This window comes from Euprymna scolopes, chromosome 8 (assembly GCF_053919585.1).
Source record: "Euprymna scolopes isolate OS-2025 chromosome 8, ASM5391958v1, whole genome shotgun sequence".
NCBI lineage: Eukaryota > Metazoa > Mollusca > Cephalopoda > Sepiida > Sepiolidae > Euprymna > Euprymna scolopes.
The window spans coordinates 13,893,487-13,918,873 of record NC_136489.1 but is presented as its reverse complement, the minus strand read 5'-3'; the positions used below and the strand labels follow the sequence as shown (position 1 = coordinate 13,918,873).

The 25,387-nt window shown below is 37.1% G+C and overlaps 1 protein-coding gene across 1 annotated transcript in view; it reads left to right on the top strand.

Moving 5' to 3' along the window:
- LOC145283491 (HEAT repeat-containing protein 4-like) overlaps window positions 1-25,387 on the top strand; it is a 2,203,577-nt gene that overhangs the window by 5,031 nt on the left and 2,173,159 nt on the right. The window contains exon 2 of the mRNA XM_080132316.1: window positions 5,550-5,609. The gene's annotated coding sequence lies outside the window, so the exon portion shown is untranslated. The remainder of the gene's footprint in view (window positions 1-5,549; window positions 5,610-25,387) is intronic.

Here is a 25,387-nt window from a genome sequence, read left to right as displayed (position 1 = left end):
ATGTTATAGGAAAAAGACTAAGCCACATGCGGAGAGCGACAAATATTGAATATTTATCTTCCCGAATCGACCAAATTAAATAGACAGGCGAGCTTCGTTGTTAAGTGTGAGATATTACGATTTGTATGTGATATAAAAGTTTTAAAAAGTTGTGGACCGACCGACCGCTTCTCTGAAAGAAGCCTTTTGTAGACACACAGAAAAAGCGAACACACATACATATATACATACATTTTCGCTTTTATCTCTATATAAATAAAATGAACTCATTTTTCCCGTCTGATTTTGACATTAATAGGATTAAAAATCAAGATATTTCATGCAAATATAATATGCACAAACGGCAGAACAATATCTGAGGTGTGTTATAGGCTTATTATTTCTCAAATTCCTCGATAATCTTAGATTTCTATACTTTTTCTGCTGAGAAGTCACGGCCAAAATCGGTTAAGATCAATGGAAGTGGTAAAATATTTTCTCTCTAATAAATTCCTCCTCCACCTGCCACCACGTAACACCGTTTGGGGATCGTTCACAAGGAACAGTTGAGAAGAGAACACCGGTTTGGCTTCGTAGTTCTTTCATGTGAAGTTATTTAAAATCACTAAACTAAGCTGCAGTGCTCTGTGGCGTAGTGGTTAGCGTGCTGGACAATTCACATTATATTTTCACGTTCGCGCCGACCTACCCTAGTCGTTTTTTTTTTTTTTTTTTTTTCCTAAACAACTGGAATGGACTTTTCTTGGTGGCCGAACTGTTAACGTTGCAGATGTTTGTTTTTTTGTTTTTTTTTTTTCACGCTTTATTTTCCTACTTTTACTCATGACTCCGGGTTTGATCCTTCCTACTTACCTACCATAACATTTTTTTAAAACTCCCCCCTCCGTCCCGGAAACAAACACTCGGGCAACGCCGGGTACCCCCGCTAGTATATATATATATATATATATATATATATATATATATATATATATATATATATATATATATATATATGCGAGAATGAAGCATTAACGTTTCTGTGTAGATTACTGGCAATATATTTTTATACAATAAATATATATGTATAAAAATATATATGTATAAAAATATATTGCCAGTAATCTACACAGAAACGTTAATGTTCTCGCATATATATATATATATATATATATATATATATATATATGTATATATATGTGTGTGTGTGTGTGTGTGTGTGTAATTACGTATACGTTAATGTTCTCGCATATATATATATATATATATATATATATATATATATATGTGCGTGTGTATATATATATATATAAATATTATTATTATTATTATTATTATTATTATTATTATTAACAATAATAATAATAATAATAATAATAATAATAATAATAATAATAATAATAATACTCACTAGGAGCTTTCATACTGGCCATCATCAAAGAATTCTCTTTGAAAACAGCCTGTGGTGTTCCTTGAAGTTTAAGTGACAACAAGTCTCCCCGGATTTCCAGTACCCTCTACCTCTTTTGGCAACATTTGCAAATTAATTTGCGTTATCGCAACGGCCGTCTGCCATTGAGTTTTCATTGGCAGCAACCATTGGTCTTCACTGGATAATCCCAGTGTACAGCTTTCCCCCACCTGGATTGTGTCTGTTCTTATATTCTTAATGGGCTAGTTTTCTACATTCACTTATTATGTAGTTTATTGTTTCGTTTCTTTGCCACAGAGTCGTCATTTAGTGTTTTATTGTGTCTTGTCAGAGTATCTTACTAATGGCATTCTTATTATGCCCATTAACTTCACAGTGCTGCTTTTTATTCACTCAATAGCTGGTTTTTACACTAAAGCTAGTGAGCGTAGTCAAAGAGTCAATTAGTTAGAAAGCCCCTAGCGTAGGATGGTTGCTGTGCCAAGCAGAACTGATTTCTGGAGTATGGTGATGTACTTGATTCCCAACGAGTTCAACTGTTTTTCAAGAGTATCTGAATTGGGCCAAGCACACCTATGATGACTGGCATGACGGAAATTTTCTTATTCCACAACCTAGCAATCTCCACTTTCATTTTCTGATAGTTTCGTAGTTTCTCGTTCTTTTGCATGCGTAGTTGAGTCGTTTGGGCAGGCCACATGAATAATTTGGCATTCATTGGTCTTTTTATTCACAACTACAATATCCGGTTTTCCATGAGTTACGGTCATACTGAATCATGAAATCCCAATTAATGTCCTAATTTTCCACTACTGGGTGATGTTGGAACCACTTGTCCATCACTTGGATTCCAAACTTTTGGACAAATTCCAATGCAGATTTGCACATACTTTGTCGTGACGACTTTTGTACTCGTTTGGAGTAAGTGTAGAACACGCACTAACAATGTGTGACATTGTTTCAAGAGTTAAACCACACAACCTGCACTTATCAGAACAATCTTTTCGGAAAATGTTTCCATTGATGGAATTAGTATTTAGTGCATGCTCCTGAAATGTAAAATCGACTTTACTGCTTCCCAGCTGACTACAACAAGGTCGTTTTCAAGTCCAGTGTAAACAAATCCTTGTTGAGCTGCTATTTTAGTCAAATTCTGCCCAATCATAAAACACACCCGACTAGCTACAACCACTATGAACAATTTCTCCCACTCTCTATCTGTGTCTAAATCTAAATGCAGATACCATGAAGAAAGTTTCTTGCCTAGAACTGTCCGCCTGTGGGACGCTGTTCCACTGGCCTGCTTTCTGGTTGACTACAATATGTCATTTTCAAGTCCAATGTAACCAAGTTCTTGTTGAACCGGCACCTTAAATAATCAAATCATACACAATTTTCACCACTAACGATTTCTACACTTTTGTACTGATGACCACTGTATATTCATTAACACTTATCCTCGAGTGCCTCTTGGGTCTTGATAAGTGATGACTCAACTTGTAAAAAAAAGAATCATCATCATCATTACCAGCCATCACGGTGTTGTCTCACCTATTCTCGAGTGTCTTTTGGGTCTTGATATATTGAAAAAAATGGTAAATTTGTAAATTATTAAATCAACACGCTTAGCCCCCGCGATTTCCAAAAAAAATGAGATTCTACAAGGGGGACTGATTAAATATAAACTCTTTTTAAAACTCATTGGAATGAAAAATGATAAATGGCACTGGAATTTCTTATGTTATCACTAATCGCCATTTTGTATGCAAAAGAGCACACAAAGTTTTGACATACGCCCATATGTTTTATACTTGCACGCTTCAAAAATATGCACATGGTTCCACATATAAAATGGCCACCAGTGATAACATAAGGAATTACAGTGCTTAATATCTAGAAAAGTATATTTTTTGCACCAAATTTACGTGCTATTCATTTTCTGCATACCCGAAAACGTATCGAAGTCGTCGTTTTAAAGGTAAAGGTAAAGTAAACATTTACCGTTTTATAATTTAGAGTAGGGTTATTAGTTTCGCATATATAGGGTCTTAATCTACAATAATAGTGAATGATAAATAGGATAAAACAAGACAATTTCTATTAATATAGAGAAAAAATAAAATGTTTCTGGGAGGAGAATACTCGGGTGGGGAATTTAATACTCGGGTTGAGAATGTTTCGTGGGACAGAACAAGTACTACGCATTGATCTTAGCCCACAAGTCGGATGATAATGCAAATCTGTATTAATGAATTACATTTCACTCCGAAATATTACACACGGCCAAAAATGATTGTCACACGTTGATAACATGTCACGGAGAATTTCGCGGGTACAAGGGAGATAACTATGTAATAATAATCACGGGATTCCCTCCCTTTAATATAAAATCTTTTCTTTTTTTTTTCCTTTTTTTAACCTTTTTATTTTGAAAGTATGATTCGAAACTTGATATTAAAAACATTTCTAAGCAAGAATTTCTTTTATTATTGTAAATCGATCTGTATCATTCAGCCAGTGTCTGGTCCGCGCAAATCACAACCAATGAATAAACGACTATTTACTATAATCGGAGTTTGATAGCTTGGCGCTAGGAATGAGTTTTATATATAGTAGCAGGTATTATTAAATTCCAATGAACACCCATCTAAAATACTCGGTACGAGCAGAAATGATGGAAAAAATAGGAGGACATAGTTTTGAAAACCAGTTTATCACAATTGTTTTTATGTTTGTGACTATTCTTTGATTGTATTTGAAAGATTAAAGACTGAAGTTATTTTCCCAATGGAAAAAAATATTTGTACACGTGAAAAAATAAGGTTAAAATGAAAAATGTTTTTCGCGGCGACATTCAGCTAAATTTAGAAGCTAAATAAATTTATTGTAACAAACCTTTGAAAGATAAATATAAGTTTTCTGAGTTTATTTCAAAGATAATTAGTAAAGTCCTAAGATATAGAATTAAATATTAAAAAAAAAAAGACATATACAAAAAAATAAAATAGCTTAACTAGCCGCCAAAAGCGGGAGATTCTGACTTTGCTCAATCACGACAGACGAAAAATCGTCCAAATGCTGATTCTACGGGAGGCCAAAATATCAGAACATCAAAAGACTGTCTGAAAATAACGTCAAGTAGTTAAAGGGGGGATGCTGGTTTTCTTCTCCTCACCACTCTCCAGTTGTGCATCCGTACATTCCTATCGTGATTTTTTTCTTCTTTTTACCAATTTTTATTATAATTATTTTTCTATGATCCTGCATTTAAAATTTAAAAATAATTTATTTTTCAAGATTATATAAAAATTATGTTACGCCGAAAGTTTCATATTCATTTAAGCAAGGAAAATATTAGAATCTTACGTATAAACATTATGCGAAACATGTAATCTAAAAAAAAAAAAAGTAGAAATATTTTTTTCAATTATAATATTTTTGTGTGAAAAATGTAAATAATCAATGCTTAATTCAGTGATAGTATCGGTGGTTTGAGAAAGTATTTTTTCTTCGAGTTATATTTAATTCATTATTATGGACTTTATGGGCTTTTTTCATAATGTTCCTGATAAAAAAAAAATTTTCTTTTTTTATTGTTACAATTTACGATGCTTTATTTTTATTTAAAAAAAAAAGCAAATATTAATTAATTCATTTTTTTTTTAATATTGAAAACCATAACTTTAGTAAAGGCGTTTTTGTTTAAACAAAATAATACATTTCCACTAAGATTCAAATAAAAATAATGGATTCAATTATATTCCGTGATCATTATTTTATAAAAACTGAAAATTTCATTTAAAGTGGTTAATGTTCTGATTTTTTTGTGTGTGAATTTTTAAGTAAAGGGAGGGGTCAAAATGTTTATACAGTTTGAGCATCGGCGTTCATTTTGTACACACCTACAAGATACCGACCAGACAAAGCGTCGCTTAACTTCGATGATGTGTCTGTAACCGATGTTTTAACGATATTATACCTGGTTTTTAGAAGTAGGTACATTTTAAAAATATCTACGTTAAAAGTGCCTTTATTTTTAGAAGCTAATCGTGACATGAATAATAAAAACCAACGTGTATAATAACCGGCACTTGCGTAATTAAAGTTTGGTGGATAATTTTTCTTTTCTTTTTTTCAGTTTTGAAGAATTCCGCTTGGAACAAGGGGAGACAATTCGAAGAGTTCTAAAAGATTTTTGGTAAATTTTTACTTATTTTCCACCTTAGCAATAACGACTTTAAAAGGTTTTCGAGGAGGCTAAAAACGAATATCGCATTTAAATTCCCCGTAAACAAAAAGTTGTCCGGGTATTAAGCAATGTAATTCCTCATGTTCCATATATTCCATATATGTACATACATGCACATATGTACTTACAAGCAGATATATACATACATACACAGACACATATGTATACATACACACATATATTTACACATATACATACACACACATGTGTATAGATACACGCATGCACACACACACACACATATATATATATATATGTGTGTGTGTGTGTATATATATATATATATATATATATATATATATATATATATATATATATATATATACAGGGTGGCCACAAAGTCTGGCTACATAATGTAGCCAGACTTTGTGGACACCCTGTAGGTTTATTCCCCTGTTAGATTTTCGTTGCGGTTTACTTGATCTGTGATAAATAGTAAACCGTTCTTGTTTACGAAGCGTTTGCTCAGTTAGTAGAGTGCTTGCCTCACATGCAAGAGACTCGGGTTTCGAATCCTGAGTTTGAATGTGTCTAACTGATGAGCACAAATGAGGGCGAAACTGGAGTCTTGGGCTCCCGGTTTGTTGGTTTTCATGGCTCTTGTGAAGTGCGACGTTGTCTGGCTGTGGAAATGATTATATATATATATATATATATATATATATATATATATATATATATATATATATATACTTGTACACATATATAAATGCATATATATATATATATATATATATATATATATATATACAAATTCATACACAAATACACGAACATATATACATATATTACATATATATATGTATATACACACACGCATATATACACACACGCAACACACATTACACACACACACACACACACACTAGCAGGACACCCACCATTGCCAATCGTAAAATACGCTTAAAAATGATATTTCGATAATTGCACATTTTGTATTTATTACAATGTTATATATAGTGATGATTTAAAAAGTTTAAAAAAAAAAAATGACTTGCGCAGCACCAACCAGAATCGAAACCGAAACTTTTAGCTTACGATGTACTTTTTCTGTGGCGTTAATGCCTGAGCTATGAAGACATGTTTGCTGCAAAATTAAAAATAAAAACATGAACCAATAGCTATTACGTTACGCATGCATATTCGTAATGTTGTCGTTCACCTGTCAAATTCCATTTTGTTTCTTTTCACACTTTTGCACCGATTTCCCCGGCAAAAACCCAAATATAAACTTTCGCATGTGTTCGACTACCCTATATATTAAGTTTCGTGTCTGTAGACCAACAAATTACAGAAGAGTTTAGTAGGTAATTTTTTTTATCAAATATATTTACCCATACATAAGTATATATAAAAAGAGGTTTGTGTTCACTATAAACTTTTTACGCAAATATTACGCAAGTATAAAGCACGTAGAATATCTGCATGAATATAATTACACGTAAAAGAAAACCGAAAAAACTAATAGAGAAATTTGTTTCGCTCATGTTTGTACATAAATTCTTTGATTTCTTTTTGCTTTTGCTTAGCTTGAAAATACAAAAGAAATTCCTGTTTTTTTGTAAATAAAAAATGTTTATTATGTTATTGTAAATAAAATTTTGAAAAACATTCACGCATGTGGGGAATTTTAAATAGCTTAGTCCCACAGAGTGAACGAGGTATTATGGTGAGTGATGAACTAGCTAAGGGAATAGACAAAGTGGATGAACCCCGACACCCCACTTCTCTCCCCCATCATTCCTTTTTGGCCTCATGCCACATTGTTCAAAGACCCCCCCTTCATTCCTTATAACATATTTAATAAAGCATTGTATATAAAATGGGGGCCCTTGGCAATAAAAAAAAAATAATCGAGAATTGATTAAAATAAATGTTTAAAAGAATATTTTAAAAGATTTTTTGCCGATAAATGCAATTCCACGTCTTGTATATAACAAAGTTGTATTTTCTATTTGAATAAATAGAAAATGGGTTTTTAATATGAGTATCAATGCAAACAAAAAACAACAAATTATAGAAGTATAGACATATACCTATACACGCACAATATAGCAAAAGTATTAATCAAATGCGCACAAAAAGAACTAATGACTTTCTCTTAATTCTTAAAAGTGATTACTTTTACGTCTAAGGAAATGTTGTTTTTCAGCTTTATATTGATGAATCAGCATCGATTTTCATCGATTTCTTATCGAGCTAAGTAGACGCCAACCTGATAGGACTGAGAGAAAGCCGACGAGCAGCGACACATGTAATGGATAGGACCCATAACTTCGTCGTCTGCTCGAGGGGAAATTTATCGGTAATCAATTGCTTTTTACTCTTAGATTATTACTTCCATCTCGCGAAATGTGCTATTTTTTGTCATTTTAGGAAATAAATCAACCCAAAATTGCAAGCGAATGCATCTAACTTTGTCATCACCAGGAGGACGGGTATGTTAACGCAGGTGTAAGGGGAGACCACTCTCTTCTGACACCGGAGCCGCTGTCTTATTCTTCAAGAACTCAAAACCAGAGAGGCAGAAATGGAGCTGATCCACATTACAAAACTGTCTGGTGACCTCTGATTAATTTTTTTTTTTTTTTAAACATAACAAGTTCCTATTAACTTGCCTCCACACGATGGCAAAGTTTCACACAAGGTCAATTTTATTTATGTGGGAGATGCTTTTGAGGGATAGGTTATTATTAAATGAAAGAGTAACAAAGTCTATTCACTAGGCACGTGCGTTTTTGTAAAAAAAAAAAAAAAAAAAAAAAAAAAAGCCACGTCCTATACAGTTGTGGTCATCCGTTAGGTGTATCAGATTTTTTGTAGGAATTTTTGACACCCCTAACACGAAACTGCGAATAAAATATAAAAAACACGTAATTTCTCTTTTAAAAGTGGATTGTTTATTTTCTTTATGGATTATACTTCCAAAATAAACTCTTTAAGTTGTTTTAAAAGTAATAGAATGTTTTTATTTTTTTTTTAACAGTAATGAATTTTACGAACTCATTATTTTTACTTTTTAAACTTTAAAAATCTATCAAAATTTTTCTATTGGTTCTATTTTTACGATATTTTCAGGGTCAATGTGAAATTTTAAGCTCTTTTCAATAAACCGAATATATTTTAGAGAAACGTTTTTTTTTTAATTCACGCCCCCCCCCCATTTTCAAGTGTCTATTAAAAAGTAAATAATCAATTTACTCGCCAAAGTTTTATATATCACAAATTGAAGAGAAAAGGTCAATAAATAATATATTCAAATGTAAAAAAAAAGTAGTGTTTTTTAGAAATTTACCTGTAAAGTCCGAAGTTTAAAACATTTTTTTAACCACGTTGTTTGTTTTTTCTTTTGTTTTTTTGTTTTTTTTTTTTGTTTTTTAATGAAACCTTGGTCCTTGCTCCTTTAATTGAAAAAAAAATTAGGACTTGAATTAAATTTTTCGAGTAGTTATAAGCTTGGAAAGACAGGGGGGCGAATAATTCACGCCTCCAATTTTGAAATGTCTATTAAAAAGTAAATAATTAATTTACTCACCAAAGTGTTATATATCACAAATTGAAGAGAAAAGGTCAATAAATACTATATTCAAATTTAAAACAAAAAAGTAGTGTTTTTTTAGAAATTTACCTGAAATGTTCGAAGTTTAAAACCTTTTGTTAAAAAAAAACACGTTGTTTTTTTTTTGTTTTTTATTTTTTTTAATGAAACCTTAATCCTTGATCCTTTAATTGAAAAAAAATTAGGGCTTGAATGACATTTTTCGAGTAGTTATAAGCTTGGAAAGACGGGGTGGAATTATTCACTATTTTTCACGAAATTTCTGACACACCTAGTCATCCGTAGCTTAAAAGTTGTCTGACGTCACTTCCACCAAATGGCTTTGTAAACACAGGGATGCGGAAGGTGAACTTAACCGATTTTTGTGTCAAAATATTAAATAAACAATGCTTAATTCAGTGGTAATATTGTTAGTTCGAGTAATTAAATTTACTTCGAGTTATATCGATTTCGTTAATACGGACTTTAGGGGTTTTTTTCGTAATGTTCCTGAAAAATTAATTTTTTTAATCGTTACAATTTATGATACTTTATTTTTATAAAAAAAAGCGAAAATAAATTTATTTATTTATTTATTTATTGCTACTGAAAACCATAACTTTAGTAAAGGCGGTTTTTGTTTAAACAAAATAATACATTTCCACTAGAATTCCCAGAAAAATATATTCCCCAATTATTATTTGATAAATACTGAACATTTCATTAAAATTGATTAATTTCCTGATTTTGGTGAATTTTTAAGTTAAGGGAGGGCTTTATACATTTTGAGCTTCGGCCATTTATTTTTTCACGCACCTACACAAAATAATTAATTTTTATTGACAATTTAAGACTATTGCGTTCTTACAAAATTGTTTGATTTATTCCCTGCTTCCTTTGTTACAGCTCGTTTGACTCGTTGGTCTAGTGGTCTTCATTAATTTTCTGTTTATAGACATCGTTTTAATACATCTTGGGCTTGTTAAAATAGAGTGGAGAGATCGATTTTTTAATTTGTCCTTTAAGTAAAAACGATATTACGTACTAATTGTCATGTCGATAATAGTAATATATCCAAAAAAAAGATTTAAAAGTATTTTTTACAGAAAATTGGGTAAAACTGTATTTTTTATTAAGTAGACGATGAAACGTTCACACACAGGAGGTATAACTCGGAACGCAAATTTTAGATTACACTTTAATGGCAACCAAAATTTTAGCTTTATAGTGATAGATATTTTACTAAAAACACAATAGCTGTGGTTCTACTCAATGAATTTTCGCAATATTACTTTTTTCCACATGACGATTAAGTACGTCATATCGTTTACGCTTTAAACGACATCTTAAAAAATCTGTCCGTCCACTATTTTAACTCGCACCTACGTCTTATTCTAGTCGCTAATTTCTAATAAATGCAAGCACGAATACTTTTTCCTGTTGTTTTTCTCTAATTGAAAGCCTTGGATTATTTAAAACTAAGGTCAATATACATTCTCCTGCCTTTTCATTTTGAGCTCATTACATCAAATGGTTTTATGCCCTGTCTGGAGCAACTTCCAGGAAAAGAGATGACTCTAATAGTTTCTTCCCCGGGACTGTTAGACTCTGGAACTCCTCTCCGGGTTCCTTTTTACTAATTGTACTGACATGCAGAAGTTCAAGTGTAATGTGAACAGACATCTTGCTGCTCAACTCCCTACGTAGTATCCCGGTCACTTATGTCCCCGATAGTACCCCCCCCCCTACATCAAAGTGGCACTGTGCGTTGTTTGGGCTTAAAATGGGATAAATAAATAAATATAGATGCTACAGCTTTTCATCTAGAAAAATGAAAAGGGGATTAACTTTTTTTACCTTGGTGATCGCTCCTGCCTCAAAGTAATTTCGAGGGAAGAGTTATGTCCCTTGTATATTTCGGATAGAGGCAATCTTGGATTCAACGCGTTATAAACCTTTTCTCCAATTTAGTTTTTAGTCTTCATTTGTAAATGGAGAATAAATGTTAGCAGTTGAATAATGCAGAAGTTTTATTCAATCCTTTATTTATATTCGTCTTATACCTCACAAATATACAGCATAATCACGCTGACACAGCATTCGCATAAGATTATCAAAGTTAAGCAACCAGTATCAGATGAGTGACCATTTGAAAATACTAGATGCTGTATGTAGGAAGACCTCGACACTTCCCTGCAAAAACTGTATAGGAGCTGGTAGGCCTTAAAATGGAGTACTGTTGCCACATCTGGGCAGAAGCTGCTCGGTGCAGGCTATCCGACCTTCATAGTGTTCAAAACCAGCTTCGAAACCTAGTAGCTGATGCTCTTTTCTCTTCTCTGCAATCACTTTCCCGCAGAAGAGATGTTGAAAGTCTGTCTTAGCTATACCATTATTATCATGGCAAGTTCTCGACTATGGGTCCCTCTTGCAAAACTTTCACCAAAACACTGGACTAGCTACAACCACTATAAATGATTTCTTCCATTCTTTATCTGTGTCTAAATCTAAATGCAAATTCCATGAACAAAGTTTCTTTCCAAGAACTGTCCGCCTATGGAATATCGTTCCGCTGGTCTGCTTCCCAGTTGAATACAACATGGTGGCTTTCAAAGCCAATGTAAACAAGTTCTTGTGAAGCCATTCCCATAATTAATCAAATTCTACCCAATTTACACCATTAATGATTACTACACCACCATCTTACATTCATTAACTCTTATCCTCGAGTAGCCTTCAGGCCTAGATAAGTGGTGACTCCTAAGTAAAAAAAAAAAAAAAAATCAAATGTCGGCATCTATCCTGATCTAGATATACATGCAAGTGGAGGCAACTTATGAATTTAATATTCTCTTGACACTTCCTCCTTTGGAGGAAGTCTGTTCAACTTGCCTAGGATGAATACTATTTCTCATCATTTGTCATATATCTCACCAATACCACAATTACGCATCAAAAGGACAACAAAAGATAAAAAAGATAAAGAATTCATGAAAAATGAAATTCCAAAGACTCCAAAGAACGTTCTGGAAAAAAAAAGTAGTTATTTTATCTGTAAGGAAAAGTTGAGTGCAAATTTTTATTTTCATCGGCAGCTTGTGTGTTTACATGTGTGTAAATGCGATAGACATGATCATGTATGTTTGTATATTAGCATGCTTCTTTTCTAAATGAGTGTGGATGTATGACTGTACATAGCCTTTTTGAAAGTGGTGCTTTACTAGGTAATGTGTTTAGTAGTTCGTGAAAGTTCCTCCTTATGTGTGTGCTGCTGTGAACTCCTTCACCTGAAAGTGGTTAAGTAAGATTATGCCACACACACATGTGTTGTCTGTAAGAAAGGAAAAAAAGTGTGATAGAAAACTGTGTTTGGGTTTTCATAGCACATGCTGAATCTTGAGACTGAGTATTTCTGGTATTTGGACAGATTGAAAGAAACTGCTGATTGGAGAGCTTCTTTGATAGGGGCACAGGAACAGCATTTACTGACGTTATTACTAAAAATAAGTTTTATCTCTGTGGATTGTAATATCAACCCGACTTTACAATATAAATATGATATAAACTGAGCAGAAAATTCTATTTTTGTGAAATTATTTTTTGGAATTGGACTTTACAATATAAATCCATACTCCTATAATTATTTTTTTCTGTTTTAGAGAAGATCCTAATTTACATTACATGTGCTTCAAGGTTGCACTTGCTCACACTACTGCATTTATATTTGCACTCTATCGCCCCCACAACAGTGGAATTACTATCTTTAATAGCATAACTAAGAAAATTGACCATGTCCTTTCTGAGTACTCCTCAGTTAACATTCACGTCTGTGGGGATGTCAATGTTCACAATGTGGAATGGTTGACTCACTCAAAAAAGGCCGATGACGAGGGGAGGTTCTGCCACGATTTCTCCATTGCTCCTCACTCAGATTATCCAAGAACCCACCAGCGTTTCCGACACTGACGGTCAATATGCAAGTCTCTTAGACCTCTTTCTCACAACTTGCCCTGAGCTACGTTAATCTTCCGTTCAGTCTCCACTGGGATCTTTCGACCACTCTGTTGTATAATTTAAGATAAAAACAAAATGCAATAGGTCCCCAGACACAGCTCTCAATTGTACAGTATATCGATACTCTATGGCTGACTGGGAGAGCTTCCATACATTTATATCAGACCTACCTCTGCTTGCCATGTTTAAAAAGAATGTCCTCTATAGTATCAGACCTGACGGAATGGTTAACTGTAGGTATAGACAGTTTCATACCCTCGAAAAAGTTCCAGCAAAAACCTAACAGCCAGTCATAGTTCTCCCCAGAATGTGTTGCTGCCATTGTGCACAGAAATCACTTTTTCCATTGCTTCCAACATAATAGATATACTGAGACTAAAGCCGCTTTCAGGACCGCCAGCAACCATTGTAAAAAGTAATGAAGAAGGTGAAGGAGTTGTATGCTCAGTCCATCAAGTCCAAGGTAGGTGACCCCCATGTAAAAAAAAAATAAAATGAAATAAAAAACTTAAATCTATTAGTAATCCCAGTTGAAGGTTCGGTGCGGACACACACAACCTTGTGAAATCTTTATTAAGTTTTTATTTTTATATTTCTGAATTTTTGAGATGAAGATTGTGTTAAGTTTTGAGCAGATCAGTAACCAACATAGCGACCAAGAATAAAATGCGGTCCGTGGCGTAGTTAACCTCTAAAGTTCTGAGATATTATGTTGAACAAGATGGCGGCGTAGTTCAGATCAGTAACCAAGATGGCGGCGTAGTTCAGATCAGTAACCAAGATGGCGGCAAAGAATTAAATGCGGTCCGTGACGTAGCAAACGGCGAACTGATTGAATCCAAAATTCGGCAATTTTTCTAATAATTTTGCGACGTTTTCATTGGTTGTTTAGCAGAGCCGTTGGTTATAAAAATGATTGGTGAATCCATTCGTCTCATACCCCCATTACAAGTTCATTGTGATGGGATGTGTCTCTTCGCAACTTTGGCTGCAAGGAGATAGGATAGTACACGTCAAGGATTCGTCACTTGACACTCAGCCCAACAGGTGAGGGGCCGGAAACCGGCCCAGCACCTGTTGGACTGAGGTACACCGCCTGGGTAATACCTAGGAGGTCCACCCTCCCAGACCTTGCCACCGGGCTTTCCGGTGGGACAAGTTTATTGCTTGCTGCCTGAGGCGCTCCGACCGGCGAATGCCGACGGGATTACTCAGGCAATTTTTAAAATTGCAGGAGTGCCCCTCCTTTAGGGGAGCCTGCGGGGTTCCCACTTTCCGGCCTTGTGCCACATAATGCTGATGTGGGCAGCATTTAAATATATACCCCCATTACAAGTCAAAAACTTTTTATACACCCCCCTTTTTTGATATAATGGAAAAATCCTTTCGGATTCAATTTTGGTTTCATTTGAGAAAAGAAAAGAAAAATAAATAAATAAATAAAAATAAACAAATAAAATAAGTTTCTTTTCTTTTTCTTTTTCTGGTTTTATGGGAATTTGTCTTTATTCTCATCGGTCAAAAAGAATTATTAATATATTGGTATAATGTGTGCAAAAAGAAGCCATTTTTTTTTTTTTTTTGGATACATATAAAAATAAACACTTTTCAACTATATATAAACATACAAATAGAATACTTTTAAAATACATATAAACATATGCACAAAAATTCATAAATATACATTTTTTTGTTTTGTTTTAACAAATGTTCGCCCCCCCCCACCACCACCAAAAAAAAGAGATACAAACAGAACTATTTGACAAATAGGAAGTTTACAAAAGGGTTTTAACAAGTGGGTTTTTTTTTTGGTTTTTTTTTTTGTAACAAAAACTGGAAACATTATGTTAGGTATTAATTGGTTAATTTGGTTAGTAAGGTAGAAATGGTCGCAGTTTAACGTCGTGGCCGGGACAATTTACAATTTTTTTTTTGTTTGTTTGTTTTTTTGGTGTGATTTTAACTGTTCATGCTTCTCCTTTTGGGTTTCTAAAAAGAGAATTATTCATAATTAGATTCCAAAAAGTTCGGTTATAAAATGTCTTAATTTTATTCTTTTTATAGGTTTAGTGAAAATGTCGACTATATTATTTTCAGACGTCACATAAGTAAGAGTAATAGATTTTTTTCTTATTTCATCCCTTATAAAATGATATCTGATATCAATATGCTTCGACCTTTGATGAATCATATAATTATTTGCTAATAAGATACTGCTCTGATTATCAAAATGAATTACTATAGGTTTTTACTTAGATCTGGTTTTAAAATAGATTTTAGAAGGGTGTTCAGAAAAATTGCCTCCTGCAGGAAATGAGTAAGAGCCACATATTCTGCTTCACAAGTAGAAAGGGCAACAATTTGTTGCTTTTTAGTTTTCCAAGAGATCATAGACAGTCTAAAACAATACCCCGCTATACTCTTTCTATCCTCAGAGTTAGCCCAATTTGAATCCGAAAAGCCTTCTAAATTTAGAGGATATGTGGATTTTTTAAATCTTAAAGATTGTTCATTGGTTCCTTTTAGGTAACGAAGGATTTGTTTTGCACGATTAAGGTCTTTAATTGTCGGTTTCGATAAGTTTTGAGATAGCTTTGTTACAGTGTAACATATGGCAGGCCTTGTTGCGGTCATCAAGTAGATGAGGCTCCCTACCATTTTCCTGTTTATTCGGTTATCTATGAATTTTGTTTCGGTCCCTACATTTTTATTTATGTCCATTTCGACGGGAGTTGAACGTGGCTTACAATCTTGCATTCCGAACTTGAGCAGAATTTTTTCAATGTATCGTGATTCGTTCATAGTTATAGTTTCATTTTCACAGGTAAATTTTATACCGAGGAACCATGACAGTCGTCCATTTTAATTTTTTTATTTAATTCATTTTTAACATCTCTTAAAGTGTTGTCACAGTTTGAGGTGAGTAATATATCATCAACCCAAAAAACCAAAATCAACAATTTATTACCTACATTTTTGGTATACATGTACGCATCTACAGGACATTGTTTGAATTCCTGTTCTATTAAATAATTATGGAGTGTTAAATTCCAATTGTGTGCACTTTGTGTGTCCATATAACGATTTATTTAATTTCCACACCCAATTTTTATTTTTCATTCTAAATCCCTCTGGAGGGTAAATGTAGATTTCACAGTCAATCGGAGCATTTAAATAAGCATTTTTTACATCCATTTGATGTATTTTTAAATTGTATTGAGTGACAAGTTATAATAAAATTCTAATTGTCGTTAAATTTGTCGTTGGTGAAAATGTTGCACAATATTCCACTCCAGGAATTTGTGAGAAACCTTTCGCCACAAATCTTGCTTTAAAAGTTTCACTGCCAGAAGCTGTGATTTTTTTGGAAAAAACCCAGCGTGAAGAAATTATATTTTTTTATCTGTTGGTTTTGCCACTATTTCGTATGTGTTATTTTCAGATAAAGCTTTCAATTCGGATACCAAAGCTTGTTCCTATTCTTGGTGATTTTGTGAATTAATCGCCTCATTATAACTTTCCGGTGCGCTGTTCAACGAATAACAGTAATCCACAGCATAATCTTGTATCTTTTCAATTTGTAAGAAGTCTGGCTTTTTTCGCTCCCTTATTGGGTATCGACGTGTCTGGTTAATATTTTCGCCAGAAGTACTGTAATTGTCGTCGTTATTAATATTTTCATTGTGATCGATTAAGATGCTAGGCAATATTTCATGTTTTTCATTCACTGGATACCAATTTTTTAAATTTAATGTATCATTGAATTTTACACATCTAACCCTTTTTATGGCATTTTGAGCTGCAAAGTAGATTAAGTATGCCGGACTATTTTTATCGTAACCTACGAAAGTACCTTTTTCGCTTTTAGTATTTAGTTTACTGGTGTTTTCTATAAATGCAAAACAATCAGAACCAAATAGATGCATTCTGTTCATTTTAGGTTTTACACGGCAAAACGCTTCATACAGCGTTTTTCCTAGCCTCTTATTGAACGATATATTTCTGATATATGCTGCTGCCATTAAAACGTATATCCATAAACTATGCGCTAATTTCGATTCGATAAGTAGGCATCTTCTCATCTCAAAAAGATTCACCATGCCCTTTCAGCTGTGCCATTTTGGAAGGGGGGAGTACAGCGCCAATTTCTCGTGTTAATTAATAGAAGTTCAAAGTTTTTACTAGTAAATTCAGTCCCATTGTATGAGCGAATACATTTTACTGAACCGTACGGGGCAACATCAGCTAAATATTTCTTAGTGGCAAGGATAGTGTCGAATTTGTTTTTTAGAAAATAAACCATAACTAAACCGGAAAAATCATCAATGAAGTTCAAAACGTACCTTAGATTATTTCTCCCCAGCGGGCTGATCGGACCTGCTAAGTCACAATGCACAAGTGAGAGAATTTTCGTAGCTTTTTTGTCTGGCGTTTGGCTTATATCTTTTCTCATTTTCCCCTGTGCACAAACATCACAATTTGGAAGATCGTCTGAAGGTATTATTTTCATGCCTTCGACTACATTTGGTAATTTTTTAATATCAGCTGTATTGCAGTGTCGTAGAATTTTATGCCAGGTTTCCAAGTCATGACAGCCAGTTTTTGAGGGAACCATACTTTTTAAATAATATAGTCGGCCATTTTCTTTAATGTCAAATACAGTTCCATTGGGGTATATCAATTTTGATGTATTTTGGCCAAATTGTATAATCACGCCTTGTTTAATTGCAGCCTGCACGGAAAATATGTCTTGCTTAAATGTAGGTATGAACAGAGCATTTTTTTAGAATACAGTTACAGATTTCGCCTTTATTATTTTTTAGGTATATTTTAGCATCACCTCTTTTCAAGACTATATCATTTATTTGACTACCGTCGGCAAGTTCGACAAAATGAGTGAGGATTAAAGTTTGAATCAAAATTAATAAAATCAGATTCCGTGGTGATAACGTGCACTGTAGCACCACAGTCTACAATGAGATTTTTACCGTTTGTGGTATTGTCAAAGTTACATGTGAATAGAAATGTATGTTCTTCCTCAAAGTTCTCAACGGAATCTATTTTAGAGCGTATATATCGACATTGGAAACTTTTGTGGTTGGGTCCTCCACAATTATAGCAGATAATTTTATTCTTTTTCTTGGAGAATACGTCGCGGTGAGGTGTGTAATTTGGTGGTGTCTGCTTTTTTTTTTTTTTTTTTACATAGGCATCACCACATTATCAAGGCCCAGAGGTCACTCAAGGATAAGGGTTAAAGAGTGTACAGTAGAAATTGGACAATATAGTAATCATTAGTAATGAAAATTTGGTAAATTTGATAACTTATATGGAATGGCTCGTCAAGAACTTATTTACTTTAGACTTGAACACAACCATATTGTAGTCAGCCGGAAAGCAGGAAAACGGAAGACAATTCCACAGGCGTGCAGTTCTCAGAAAGAAGCTTTGTTCATGGAATCTACGTTTAGGTTTAGGCACAGATAAAGAGTGGGGGGAATTATTGATAGTGTTTACAGCTAGACGAGTGTTTCTTGTGAAAGTTTGGCGAGGGGGGGACCATAGATTGAAGCTCAGTCGAACACTTTCCATGAAAATAACGATACATCAGAGACAAACTCGCAACATCTATTCTGTGAGATAGAGGTTGCAAGGAGGAGAAAAGGACATCTCCTACGAGGCTACGAAGTCTATTTTGAACTCTATCAAGGCAGGACAAGTCCTTTCTAGCAGCTCCTGCCCAGATGTGGCAACAGTATTCCATCGTTGGACGTACCTGGCTCTTATATAGATAGAGAATAGCATCAGCAGTGAGATATTTACCGGATCGATAGAAAGATCCCACCATTTTTCCAGCGGCCTTGGCAACAGATTTGATGTACGTGTTCCATTTAAGATCAGGAGTAATGGTCAAGCCCAGAAGCTTGTCAAAACTTGAGGCCTCCTGAAGACGAGAGCCATTCATTTCAATTGATGCCAAATGTGGATTAGAATGTTGATGATGTAAAGAGAGAAGCTTGGTTTTAGATGCATTAAAAGTAACCAGCCACTCCTTTCCCCATTGTACTACGTGCTCAAGATCAGAGGAGAGAGAATTGGAGAGAACTTGGTCGTTTACTGTCTTAGATGTGCTACCATAAATGATAGTGTCGTCAGCATAAATGTCTACAAATGATGTAAGGATGTGATTTGGAAGATCATTAATGTAGATCAGGAAAAGAGTTGGGCCCAGGATGGACCCCTGAGGGACACCGGCATTAATACTGTGAGTTTCTGATTTTTGCCCCTCAACTACTACTCTTATGAACCTATCAGAAAGAAATGATTTAATAATTGAGAAGACTTTTCCAGCTATACCATAGCTAGCGATCTTATGAAGTAAACCTTTATGCCATACCCTATCAAAGGCTTTAGATATGTCAAGAGCAATTGCCCTAGAAAGATTGCCACCATCGAGAGATTTGCTAATCCTATGCGATATAACTGTAAGCACATCTGCTGTAGATCTAGCAGAACGGAAACCATATTGAGTGTCACTAAGAAGGTTATTTTTGTTGAGATGGTTGATTACTTCTGTATTTAACACAGATTCTAGCAACTTACTCATGACGCACAGGAGACTTATTGGCCTGTACTGAGAGGGGGATGAGCGATCACCTGAATTCTTAAATACAGGGCATACTGATGAGATTTTCCAGGGAGATGGGAAACTATTCTCCTTAAGACAACGTTTAAACAGTTTTGTAAGTATGGGCGCTAGTTCAGGTTGAAGTTTTTTGAGTACTATAATTGGAATACCGTCAGGGCCAGTTGCTTTACTGGAATCAAGGTTTTTGATTAGCTTGGCAACATCACGTACAGATATACGTATATCACATACCATGTTTTCTGATACAGGAGGAAATATTGGGGGTTGGCGGCCTTGGGCGCAAAGGGTAGAATTAGCTGCAAAGTTCTTGACAAAGAGTTTGGCTTTGTCTGATGCTGACGAGATTACCTCAGGTCCATTGATAATAGTTGGAATGGAGCACACGCTTCTGTTCAGGATTCTGTTTGCTATTTGCCAAAACTGGTGGGAACCAAGCCGCTGCTCAGCTACTTTGGACTTAACAGATTGAGCATACAACTCTCTTGCGTTCTTTATTACTTTCTTACAATGGTTGCTGGCAGTCCTGAAAACGGCTTTAGTTTCCATACATCTATTACGTTTGAAGCAGTGGAAAAAGTGATTTCTGTGCGCAATGGCAGCAGCACATTCTGGAGAGAACCATGGCTGGCTGTTAGGTTTTTGCTGAAACTTTTTAGAGGGTATGAAATGGTCAATACCTACAATTAACCATTCAGTCAGGTCTAATACTATAGAGGACACATCCTTTTTAAACATGGAATGCAGAGGTAGATCAGATATAAATGTACGGAAGCTATCCCAGTCAGCCTTAGTGTATCGATATACTGTATGATGGAGAGGTACGTCTGGGGACTTATTACATTTCATTTTTATCTTAATTGATACAACAGAGTGCTTTCGAGAAGCATTTTTGAACTTCATAATATTGCTGGAGTTATTATTGTCCATGAGCATACGATTAGTCGCTTCATAACTGCGCAATGCCACTTTAAATTTGCTGAAATTTATGGGTTTGTCTTTATGAGTTATAACAGCTGTAAATGGTTTAAAATCGGCTGGAAGTCCCTTGAGGGTCATTGATATCAACAAGCTATCGCTTATTATTTCACCTGAGAGTTTTAAGGCATTGGCGGTTGTTTCTGCCCTTATGACGTAGTCGGTAATCGTTTCATCCTCGTTACGTTTCAAAGAGGTTAATTCTGTATATAGGGATATTATATTCGGTTTCCCTTTTGATAAATAATGTTCTCGTAATATGTTCAATTCTTTTCTCCCATCATCCAATGTGTCTCTCATAATCAGAGACAAACTTCTATCGTCTAAACATTGAATCAGTTCTGCAAAAACAGTCGCATTCTTTTCGAGAAATTCAGGGTCGTTTGTATTCTCTGTTGGAGATTGTATGACTTTGTGTAGTTTTCTAATCCTTAGATATCCCAGAAATTTTACTTGCCACAATTCAAATTTAGATTCCGATCTGTCAAAGACGGTGGCTGGACGCATAACCTGTTAAGTTTTGAGACTTTGTGTTGAACAAAGATGGCGGTGTAGTTCAGATCAGTAACCAAGATGGCGGCGAAGAATTAAATGCGGTCTGTGACATAGCAAATGGCAAACTAAGTGAATCCAAAATTCGACAATTTTTATAATAATTTTGCAACGTTTTCATTGGTTGTTTAGCACAGCCGTTGGTTATAAAAATGATTGGCGAATCCATTCGTCTCATACCGATGGGGATCGCGGTTTCAGCCTCTTCTGGCTAGGATCGAGGTGTGGTGTCTGTTATCAGTGCTCGCTATGGTCTGCGTCGAAGACTTCCAGTTGTTTTTGCCACTGCAAGGATCAGCCCCACCTTTGGGGATTGGACCCGCAAGGACTGGTTTCTTTTTATTTTTGTTATTTGCTAGATTGTTTTCGTTATTGCTCTCAGGCAACTTATTAACTGAAGGGCCAAGGGAAACCGACGTGCCTTTTTAGGCGAAGGTCCCCTTGGTTTCTGAATCGGTGGGCTCTAGTTGGGCTCAGGACCATCAAAGGAGATGGAGCAGGCCGCTGCTCCTGCCACCTTGGGGGATGCCCCAGGTGTAGGTGTTGTGAAGGGTTCGGGGGGTGCCGTCCCGAAAGGCACCCCCAGTACGAGAAAGGTTCCGGAGGTTGCCACCCCAAAAGGCACCCATAGTGCAGTGGCGTCCGGCAGGTTTGCGGACGCGGGGATTGCCACCCAGGAAGGTACCCCCAGTACGGGCAAGCTCAGTTCGAGAGATGAAGTAGCCTTCACCGGAGTCGCCGTGGTGGATGCTCCATGGATAACACCAGCAACGTTGGAGAAGGTACGTCCAGCAGACTCCAGGAGGCGACAATGAAGAACTGTGGAAGGCAACAGCAGCAAAAAAGAGGCGGCCTGTAAAGCGTTGGTGGTTGCTGGAGGGGGAGGAGACAGCGTCGTCATCAACGCCATTGCCACCAATGCAGACCAGATCGGAGAAAAGCAGCCCCTGGATGCCAGCAGAGGATAGTCTGCGCAAAACTAAATCCCTTGATGTGTTCGTAATAGATGGGTGCTCCCCGGGGGTGGGGGGATCAGCAAATGTGGAGCCGGCGAAGGAAGAGGAATGGCCAGCCCTCACATTTACAGATTCCCCAATTCCAGCAGCTCAAAAGACAGTGGCAGCAGCACCAGCCAAAGAAAGTCGGCCGAGGAACAGCAAGCCTGGGGTCCGAAACATAAAGTGACAACAAAATCCCTGGATTTCTACTGGCGACTGTTCGAAGAAAAATATAAAAACAGCGTCAAGGGGAAATGCTGGAGAAGATTAGGGAGAGGTCAGTTTCCCTACTCACCCTGGACGCGATTGGAAAAGGGCTGGGGGGGGGCGTGCCCAAGGAAAAGATGATGGAGCTGTTGGGGGAACTGAAGATCCCCGCCCAGTATGCTGTAAAAAAGTTTAACGCCATGTGGGAGGTTCTCTTGCCGACAAAGGAAGAGGCAGAGAAGCTGGCAAGAGGAGACCTCACATGGCGCAACATAAAGATTCGGCCAGAATACCTGTCAAAGAGAAGGTCCTCGGTTACGGTCACAGGAGTCCTGCGCTTCCTGATCGAGGAGCAACTGGGGGCCATCATGCCGCAATATGGCGAGGTGGAGGAAATTGAGGCAATGAAGGGCCCCTGTAACATAATGACTGGGGACTACAATTTCCGGATGAGACTATCAAGAAAGCAATTCTATGGGATTCCCACGCAGCTGACTTGCGAGGGCTGGTCCCATGGCCAACATAGTGGAGGGGAGAAGGCCACTATGTTAGCAGTGCCAAAAGACGGGCCATGTTGCAAGATTCTGCCCCTTAAAGAAAACAGTGGCAGAGGCGAAGAAGCCCAAGGAAAAAGTAGGGCAAAAAGTGGCAAATGAGACCAGAATGGCGGAGAAAGAAGTCGAGGAGAATAAATGGAGCAAGGTGGTGAAAAAGGGAAAAAAGATGGAACTGGCTCCACAGGCAATAACAAGGGGAGTGGCAACAGCCACAAAAAGGAAGCTAAGGGTCAGTTCGTTCGGCTCAGAGAGCAATGGAGCTGAAGAGAAATAAAAAGAGAAACGGGAAAAAAAGGACCAGGACCCTGAGCTTCCGGAATCACAACCCCCCCCCCAGGAGGAAGCTCAGCCAACCTCTCACCAAACATGGAAATGGAGCATATGGAAGCTATCCATTGGAGATTGAAACTCCAGCAGAGATTAAAACTCCTGAAGCAGAAACGAAAGAACTGGAACAGCAGATAGCTCAGGAAAAGTCGGCAGCCCCAAGGGAAGGGAAAACCAGGAAGTTCCCATTCTGGCCCGGGGATCAAATTTGCAAAGCCGACCTGAGCCACACGGTTAGTGACTTGAATGGACGACAAAGACGTCATTTGAAGGAGCTGGAGGGCCTCAAGATGGTCGACGCAAGGATGTCACCGACCCCCGAAACTTCCATGATGCTCCATCAATAATAACCTTCGTCCGGGTGAATAGGCCGAAGGCCCTATGGAGGATGATAGAGGCTGGAAGTCAGCCTTTAAAGGACTCAGAATAATAGATGAGGAGCACCCATCACTAGGCAAGATAGCCAATCAGTGCGAAGGGAGGGTCCCGCTTTATGTTCACCCCTCCTTTTATAGGGTGCTAAAGATGACGTTCCCCTTGGCCTGTCTCGAGACGGACGGCTTACGTTCAACCTGCTCACGGGCAGTCTCGGCCAGGCTTTTGACGTACTGACCCCCGAGGACTTCAGACCCTTAGTCGACGAATACTACTAGTTAGGGAAACATGGGCACGGGCTTGAACCTAGCTAGTTTGAATGCAAGAGGCATGAGATCTCGAAGTCGCGTGCTGAGGGATCTCATGGCTCTTGAGGTAGACGTAGCTGCCATACAGGAGACCCACTTTGTTGGGGCAGGGGACTGCGATGTGCTGGTAAACGATTTTGATGTTTACTCAGCATATGGCAGCCTCCTGAGCCAAGGGGTTTCTGTGCTAGTGAGTTGTACCCTGTCTGCGACGGTTACCGTTGTCCACGCAAACGCTCATGGGAGGCTGGTCGTAGTCAATGTTGCCATTAAAAGTGGCATGTTCCAGATTGTGGCAGTTTATGCACCCAACATCCACAGTGAGAGGGTTTCCTTTTTTCGGCGGGTGGAGGTGTTTCTCTCTTCGGGTCCAAAGTGGGTAGTCTTAATGGGGGACTGGAATGCCGTCCTGGATCCTAATATAGATAAGGTCGGGGGGGGGGGGTTAGAGGGTCGGGTCGGGGTGACAACAGCCTGTCCGACCTGATGGTCGACAAGTTCCGTCTGGATCACCCCGGGAGGGAGATGAGGACGTGGCATGCTAGTTCGGCCACCTGTTCGAGTACATACTTGGACAGGATGTTAATTAGAAGGGGCGACATAGATATCCTATCTTGTCCCACGTTCCACTGGCTAGGTCATTTGGACCACAAACTCGTGTTGGCCCGTCTGAAATTAGGTAATAGGCCTAGGTTGGCTGGCTACTGGAAGTTGAACGTCTCCTTGTTGGAGTCGAATGATTCTGGGAGCAGCTAACATCACTAATTCAGAGGGCGTTAGTGGGGGCGGTTACCAGGAGTAGCTGGTGGGTTAGGCTTAAGGTCACCATTAGGCACTTTTGCGTCCAATACAGCCAAAGCCTCGCGTTAATTAGGGCTCAGACCAAAAGGCACTTAGATGATAGAGGTGGCAGAGGGGTATTCCCTAGAACTAGCTCTAGTTAAGGGGAACGTGGATCGCTTGGCTAGTGAGCGATACACAGGTCAAGTAGTTAAAGCTCGGTTAGACAGAGTCCTCAACAAAGCCATGAAAGTTAACACTGGTGAGCGTAAGGCCGCCCTAAGATGCGGCTCAGATGGGTACATTCGGGAGGTGAAAAACCTGGAAGGGCGCTCTCTCGTGTCAGCATGGGAGATCTGCAATGAGTTTCGGCAACATTTGGAGGAGCGCGTCACTCAACTACCCAGACTCCGCGGCTAGGAGTTTGGCAGCTATTTAGCTGGCTCG